This window comes from Oncorhynchus mykiss, chromosome 6 (assembly GCF_057628025.1).
Source record: "Oncorhynchus mykiss isolate SJ-2025 chromosome 6, ASM5762802v1, whole genome shotgun sequence".
In the NCBI taxonomy this organism is placed as follows: domain Eukaryota; kingdom Metazoa; phylum Chordata; class Actinopteri; order Salmoniformes; family Salmonidae; genus Oncorhynchus; species Oncorhynchus mykiss.
In genome coordinates this window covers 19,485,791-19,493,726 of record NC_143027.1, presented here as the reverse complement: position 1 = coordinate 19,493,726, position 7,936 = coordinate 19,485,791, and the positions used below count along the sequence as shown (strand labels likewise).

The window sequence follows — 7,936 nt, the reverse complement described above, 5'->3', positions numbered from 1 at the left end:
TTTAAGCAGACTGTGTTTGTCTATCGTTGAGACCTAGATGAACATCAGATCAAATTTTATGACCAATTTATGCAGAAATTCAGGTATTTCCAAAGAGTTCACATACTTGTTCTTGCCACAGTATCTGAGAATGAGGGAACCTACAGCTTCAGTTGGTTAAATCACTGGAAATAGAAAGACAAAATTATTTAGATAGACATGCCTAGATCTAGCCTATATACCGAGATGTCCCATCCATTAAAAACATAAGTATAAGATAGACGGTACTCCTTACATCTTTGGATCAATTCATGGATAGCTACATGAGCTCCTGATTCTGCACTCTCTTCCTTCAGTCATAGTTATAAAAAAAATATTTTTCCCAGGGTTGAATAAATGGCCTATTCCAGAGAACCTGGCCAATCGCTCTGTGTGTGAGAACAGTCAAATGGCCGTTAGACATAACGTAATGATGAGATAATATTAGGAATAATTAAATGATGCAATGGCTGAATTGCCTTTGCTCTAGGAGCTGATTGGGGCCGCGGGAAGGAGGGCCGGATGGAGACCCCAACACTTCAGGAAAGCCTGGTCACTGCTCTGACCAGCTCTGGAACCTATAATCGACACCATGTGTAGGCTCTTTTCTCTTTCTCGGTCTTTCACCTAGTGCCACAGAAAATATATCCTTTTCAACTATACTGATCAAAAATGTATACGCAACATGCAACAATTTCAAAGACTTTACTGAGTTACAGTTCATATAAGGAAGGTTAAAAAAAAAGAAAAAAAAGAAATCAGTTAATTGAAACAAATTCATTAGGGCCTATTCTATGGATTTCAAATGACTGGGCAGGGGTGCAGCCATGTGAGAGCATTGGAGGATATAGGCCCACCTACTTGGCAGCCAGGTGAAGAAGCCAGATGTGGAGGTCCTGAGCTGGCTTGGTTACACGTGGTCTGCGGTTGTGAGGCTGTTTGGACGTACTGACAAATTCTCTAAAACAGCGTTGGAGGCAGCTTATGGTAGAGAAATTATCATACAATTCTCTGGCAACGGCTCTGGTGGAAATTCCTGCAGTCAGAATGCCAGTTGCACGCTCCCTCAACATTTGAGACATCTGTGGCATTGTGTTGTGTGACAAAACGGAACATTTTAAAGTGGCCTTTTATTGTCCCCAGCACCTGTGTAATGATCATTCTGTTTAATCAGCTTCCTGATATGCCACACCTGTCAGGTCAAATCAAATTTATTTGTCACATACACATGGTTAGCAGATGTTAATGCGAGTGTAGCGAAATGCTTGTGCTTCTAGTTCCGACAATGCAGTAATAACCAACGAGTAATCTAACTAACAATTCCAAAACTACTACCTTATACACACAAGTGTAAGGGGATAAAGAATATGTACATAAAGATATATGAATGAGTGATGGTACAGAGCGGCATAGGCAAGATGCAGTAGATGGTATCGAGTACAGTATATACATGAGATGAGTATGTAAACAAAGTGGCATAGTTTAAAGTGGCTAGTGATACATGTATTACATAAAGATGCAGTAGATGATATAGAGTACAGTATATACGTATACATATGAGATGAATAATGTAGGGTATGTAAACATTATAGTAGCATTGTTTAAAGTGGCTAGTGATATATTTTACATCAATTCCCATCAATTCCCATTATTAAAGTGGCTGGAGTTGAGTCAGTGTGTTGGCAAAGGAGAAATGCTCACTAACAGGGATGTAAACATGGGACCAACACTTTACATGTTGCTTTTACATGTTGCTTTTATATTTTCAGTCAGTGTATGTGTGGGATAAACATAGTGTAGCTGATGACAGGTATATTGGGACATGGATTGGTTTCCTGTTTCAAATTTCAGATTGGATTTACAGATATGATGTCTGAGTTGGTAGAAGACATAATTCACACAAAATAGTGACATACTGTAGATGTCCTTATGGAGATAATCACCCAAAAACTTTTTTTTATCATTGTCGACAAAGAGCAATGACAAAAAAATTACATTTGTATTAAGTTACTGCTGGCCTAATAAACTGGTCTCATCTTGTTAAAGGACAGGGTAAAGTATTTAACAGCCTGAGTCCCTTTAAGATACACTGGCTGTGCTATGAGTGTCTAATACATCTCCATTAGCAGGTAGATAAGGTTAATGCACTGGCTAATGGGGTAGGGGAATTGATGAGGCATTTGATGTTAAAGGGTAATTGAGTAGCCCTGTCTCTCTCTCTCTCACACGGTGTGTTTGTGTGTTTGTGTGTGCGTGTGTGTGTGTGTGTGTGTGTGTGTGTGTGTGTGCTCTCAAGTGCAAATGTGTGTGTAAATCAAACAAGATTTGTATTTTTTTTTTATTGAATTAAATGTATTTAAAACAACTACAATAAAATACAAAGACAATATGAATGTTCGCCTCCACCCGCACCGAGACGCTGGTAATAAGTCAACACTCATCCCCTCTGACGTCAAAAACGTCAGGGCCGGTATCCCTTCTTCCTTTACTTTCCAAAACACTTGAGTGCGCATTCTCTCTCAGAACAACCTTCTTGACCCTAACATGTCAGGCTTCAAGACGAGTCACTCAACCGAGACTGCTCTTCTCTGTGTCACGGAGGCTGGACACTGCGAAAGTTGAGTCTCTCTCCTCTGTTCTCATCCTCCTAGCTGCCTTCGACCCCGTGAACCATCAGATCCTCCTCTCTACCCTCTCAGGGCTGGGTTTCTCAGGTTGTCCAAACTCTAGGATTGCATCCTACCTGGCAGGCTGTTCCTACCAGGTGACGTGGACAGGATCTGTGTCTGCACCATGTACTCTCACTACTGGTGTCCCCCAGGGCTCGGTTCTAGGCCCTCTTCTCTCTATATACCAAGTCACTAGGCTCAGTCATATCCTCATATTGTATCTTCTATCATTGCTATGCAGATGACACTCAACTATTCTCCTTCCCCCCTTCTGACAACCAAGTTGTGACACATATCTCTACGTGCCTGGCAGAGATCTCAACTTGGGTGTCGGCCCACCACTTCAAGCTCAACCTCAACAAAACGGAGCTGTTCTTCCTCCTGGGAAAGGCTTGCCCGATCCAAGACCTCTCCATCACGGTTGACAACTCAACGGTGCCCCCCTTCCAGAATGCAAAGAACCTTGGCATGACCCTGGACAATACGCTGTCGTTCTCTGCAATCATCAAAGCAGTGACTCGCCCTTTCAGGTTCATGCGCTACAACATCCGTAGAGAATGATCCTACCTCACACAGGAAGTGGCGCAGGTCCTAATCCAGGCACTTGTCATCTCCTGACTGGGCTATTGCAACTCACTGTTGGCTGGACTCCCCGGTTGTGCCATCAAACCCCTGCAACTTCTCCAGAACGCTACAGCCCGCTTGGTGTTCAACCTTCCCAAGTTCTCCCACATGCCACTGGTTTCCAGTGGAAGCAGAAAGAGGAACTGCCCATCCTTACCTTCAGGCTATGCTCAAACCCTACATCCCAACCCGAGTACTCCATTCTGCCACCTCTGGTCTCTTGGCCCTCCCACTCCCTAACTCTTGCTCAGCCCAGTCCAAGCTTTTCTCTGTACAGGCTCCCCAATCCTGGAACCAACTTCCCACTGAAGCTAGGACAGCAGAGTCCCTGCCCTTCTTCCTAAAACATCTGAAAACCTACCTCTTCAAACAGTATCTTAAAAAGCTCCTCACACAGCACCTCCCCTCACACAGTACCCCCCCTCCTTCCAACCCCCCAAAAATATTAAAAAGCATTTTGTGAACTAACACTCGCACTTGACTTTTTACCCCTTACTAGCTTGGACTTTGCTGATATCTATTTTATTTAAGAGAAAATGTGCATACTATGACTGTGATATGTGGTTGTCCCACCCAGCTATCTTAAGATGAATGCACTAACTGTAAGTCATTCTGGATAAGAGCATCTGCTAAATGACTAAAATGTAAATGTAAGTCTCCTTTGAAATTTTGAAACATTCTTCACATTGTGATTACAAAGAACTCGATAAACTAATATTATTTAGTATTCTGTTGATGTGTCTTTGATTTGAGCTAAGACAGTTAGATAAAATCCTTTCCTGTAGTCAATGTGGATGGAATGCTATTAACGTTTTTCATAATTTCATCATTAATAAACATTTTCCTTTTTTTGTGCAGAAAATGTGGTGAATCTATGTCAAACAGTTTTGTTATACTTCAGTCTTCTGTGATGTAGTATATAAAGTGTGATATTGGGATGCAAACAAAACATTTTGTAAATGTCAAGTCTATATTTTTCTTAAGCCCATAACCGTGCGTGTGAGGTGTATACTTTTGTTTCAAAGTAGATTTGTTTAAGACTACAATAAACACTCTGTGTGACCCTGATTTAACCCACTGCAGTAAAAGGTTAATGGCTGTGTGAATTTGATGTTCCATTTTGCTCCCGGTGCAGATATACTTCCTGAAGAATCAATCTTGAGATTCATGACATCACTGTTTTATAGTTGTTTATTTAGCCTAATCTGTAATGGGTATAAGAGGATTTCTGCTTTGACCATATGACAGGTCTTACAACATTGTACACTTATAAAGCTGTGTGTGGGTTGGCTTCAACAGGTTCTCTGACTGCCATAATGTCATTCTGTGCCCTGTTCCAGAGAACAACCCTCCACTGACATTAAGCAGGGAAGAGATTTACATTACCCCTCAGTGTGGCATGTCCACGGGTGAGGAGGTGCCATGGAAACACACCCGTGTTGCTGTCAGAACCATTTAATTATTCAGGACCTCACACATCAGCTAGGAAACTCGTAACACACTGCCTGTTGCACTCACAAGTATGCATACATAACAACCTAGCAACAAATACAGACAGTACTAGCAGCCTACAGCAGTGTTTCCCCAACAGCATATACAGTGCCTTGCGAAAGTATTCGGCCCCCTTGAACTTTGCGACCTTTTGCCACATTTCAGGCTTCAAACATAAAGATATAAAACTGTATTTTTTTGTGAAGAATCAACAACAAGTGGGACACAATCATGAAGTGGAACAACATTTATTGGATATTTCAAACTTTTTTAACAAATCAAAAACTGAAAAATTGGCCGTGCAAAATTATTCAGCCCCTTTACTTTCAGTGCAGCAAACTCTCTCCAGAAGTTCAGTGAGGATCTCTGAATAATCCACTGTTGACCTAAATGACTAATGATGATAAATACAATCCACCTGTGTGTAATCAAGTCTCCGTATAAATGCACCTGCACTGTGATAGTCTCAGAGGTCCGTTAAAAGCGCAGAGAGCATCATGAAGAACAAGGAACACACCAGACAGGTCCGAGATACTGTTGTGAAGAAGTTTAAAGCCGGATTTGGATACAAAAAGATTTCCCAAGCTTTAAACATCCCAAGGAGCACTGTGCAAGCGATAATATTGAAATGGAAGGAGTATCAGACCACTGCAAATCTACCAAGACCTGGCCGTCCCTCTAAACTTTCAGCTCATACAAGGAGAAGACTGATCAGAGATGCAGCCAAGAGGCCCATAATCACTCTGGATGAACTGCAGAGATCTACAGCTGAGGTGGGAGACTGTCCATAGGACAACAATCAGTCGTATATTGCACAAATCTGGCCTTTATGGAAGAGTGGCAAGAAGAAAGCCATTTCTTAAAGATATCCATAAAAAGTGTCAGTTAGTTTGCCACAAGCCACCTGGGAGACACACCAAACATGTGGAAGAAGGTGCTCTGGTCAGATGAAACCAGAATGGAACTTTTTGGCAACAATGCAAAACGTTATGTTTGGCGTAAAAGCAACACAGCACATCACCCTGAACACACCATCCCCACTGTCAAACATGGTGGTGGCAGCATCATGGTTTGGGCCTGCTTTTTTTCAGCAGGGACAGGGAAGATGGTTAAAATTGATGGGAAGATGGATGGAGCCAAATACAGGACCATTCTGGAAGAAAACCTGATGGCGTCTGCAAAATACCTGAGACTGGGACGGAGATTTGTCTTCCAACAAGACAATGATCCAAAACATAAAGCAAAATCTACAATGGAATGGTTCAAAAATAAACATATCCAGGTGTTAGAATGGCCAAGTCAAAGTCCAGACCTGAATCCAATCGAGAATCTGTGGAAAGAACTGAAAACTGCTGTTCACAAATGCTCTCCATTCAACCTCACTGAGCTCGAGCTGTTTTGCAAGGAGGAATGGGAAAAAATGTCAGTCTCTCGATGTGCAAAACTGATAGAGACATACCCCAAGCGACTTACAGCTGTAATCGCAGCAAAAGGTGGCGCTACAAAGTATTAACTTAAGGGGGCTGAATAATTTTGCACGCCAGTTTTTTTTTTGATTTGTTAAAAAAGTTTGAAATATCCAATAAATGTCGTTCCACTTCATGATTGTGTCCCACTTGTTGTTGATTCTTCACAAAAAAATACCGTTTTATATCTTTATGTTTGAAGCCTGAAATGTGGCAAAAGGTCGCAAAGTTCAAGGGGGCCGAATACTTTCGCAAGGCACTGTATTTTAGTTGTGGCCCTGGACAAGCACACCTGATTCTACTTGTCAACTAATCATCAAGCCCTTGACAAGTTGAATCAGGTATTTTTGTCTGGGGCTACAAAAACAATCGTGCTGTTGGGGGTACCCGAGGACCAGGGTTGGGAAACACTGGCCTACAGTATAGAAATAGCTTAGCTATGAATATCAGGTATCAAGGTAAGACCCAAGTGCAAACGGTGTGAAGTAATATTGTTTATTGTAACACCGGGATAGGAAAACGACAGGTCAAGGCAGGCAGGGGTCGATAATTCAGAGTAGGAGCAAGGTACGAGACGGCAGGCAGGCTCAGGGTCAGGCAGAGTTCAGTAATCCAGAGGTAGAGCAAGGTACAGGATGGCAGGCAGGCTCAGGGACAGGCAGAGAGGTCAGGTGGGCGGGTACAGGGTCAGGACAGCCAAAGGTCAAAAACCAGGAGGACGAGATAAAGAGAGGCTGGGAAAAGGCAGGAGCTGACAGGACAAACGCTGGTAAGCTTGAACAAACAAGACGAACTGGCACAGACAGACAGAAAACACAGGTATAAAAACACAAGGGATAATGGGGAAGATGAGCGACACCTGGAGGGGGGTGGAGACAAGCACAAGGACAGGTGAAACAGATCAGGGCATGACAATGAATATCGTCACATATGAGAGGCGATATATCGGTGTATCCATGATAGTTTAAAGTTGAATGATATGTCCAATAAATGGATGTAAATTCATGTAAATTAGGTATCTAGAAGTTTACCGGTAATTAGAATAATATACACTACATGAGCAAAAGCCTGGCTCGCAGTCGACGTTCCAATTCATCCCAAAGGTGTTTGATGGGGTTGAGGTCAGGGCTCTAAACAGGGCAGTCAAGTACTTCCACACCTATCTGGACAAACCTTTTCTGCACCTTTTTTGCTTTGTGTGTGGGGGCATTGTCATGCTGAAACAGGAAAGGGACTTCCCCAAACTGTTGCCACAGTCTAGATTGTGTAGCATTAAGATTTCCCTTCATTGGAACTAAGGGGCCTAGCCCAAACCATGAAAAACAGCCATTATTCCTCCTCCAACAAACTTTACAGTTGGAACTATGCATTCGGGCAGGTAGCATACTTCTGGCATCCGCATCCGCCAAACCCAGATTCGTCCGTCGGACTGCCAGATGTTGAAGCGTGATACATCACTCCAGAGAACGCGTTTCCAATGACGGCAAGCTTTACACCACTCCAGCCGACGCTTGGTACTGCGTATGGCTGCTCAGCCATGGAAACCCATTTCATGAACTCCTGACGAACAGTTATTGTGCTGACGTTGCTTCCAGAAGCAGTTTGGATCTCTGTAGTGAGTGTTGAAACCAAGGATAGACATTCCCGTTCTGTGTGCTTGTGTGGCGC

General features: G+C 42.8%; 1 pseudogene; it reads left to right on the top strand.

Annotated features, from left to right (window-relative positions):
• Positions 1-2,406: 2,406 nt before the first annotated feature.
• On the top strand, positions 2,407-4,770 carry LOC118964858 (uncharacterized; annotated as a pseudogene).
• The last annotated feature ends 3,166 nt before the right edge of the window (positions 4,771-7,936 follow it).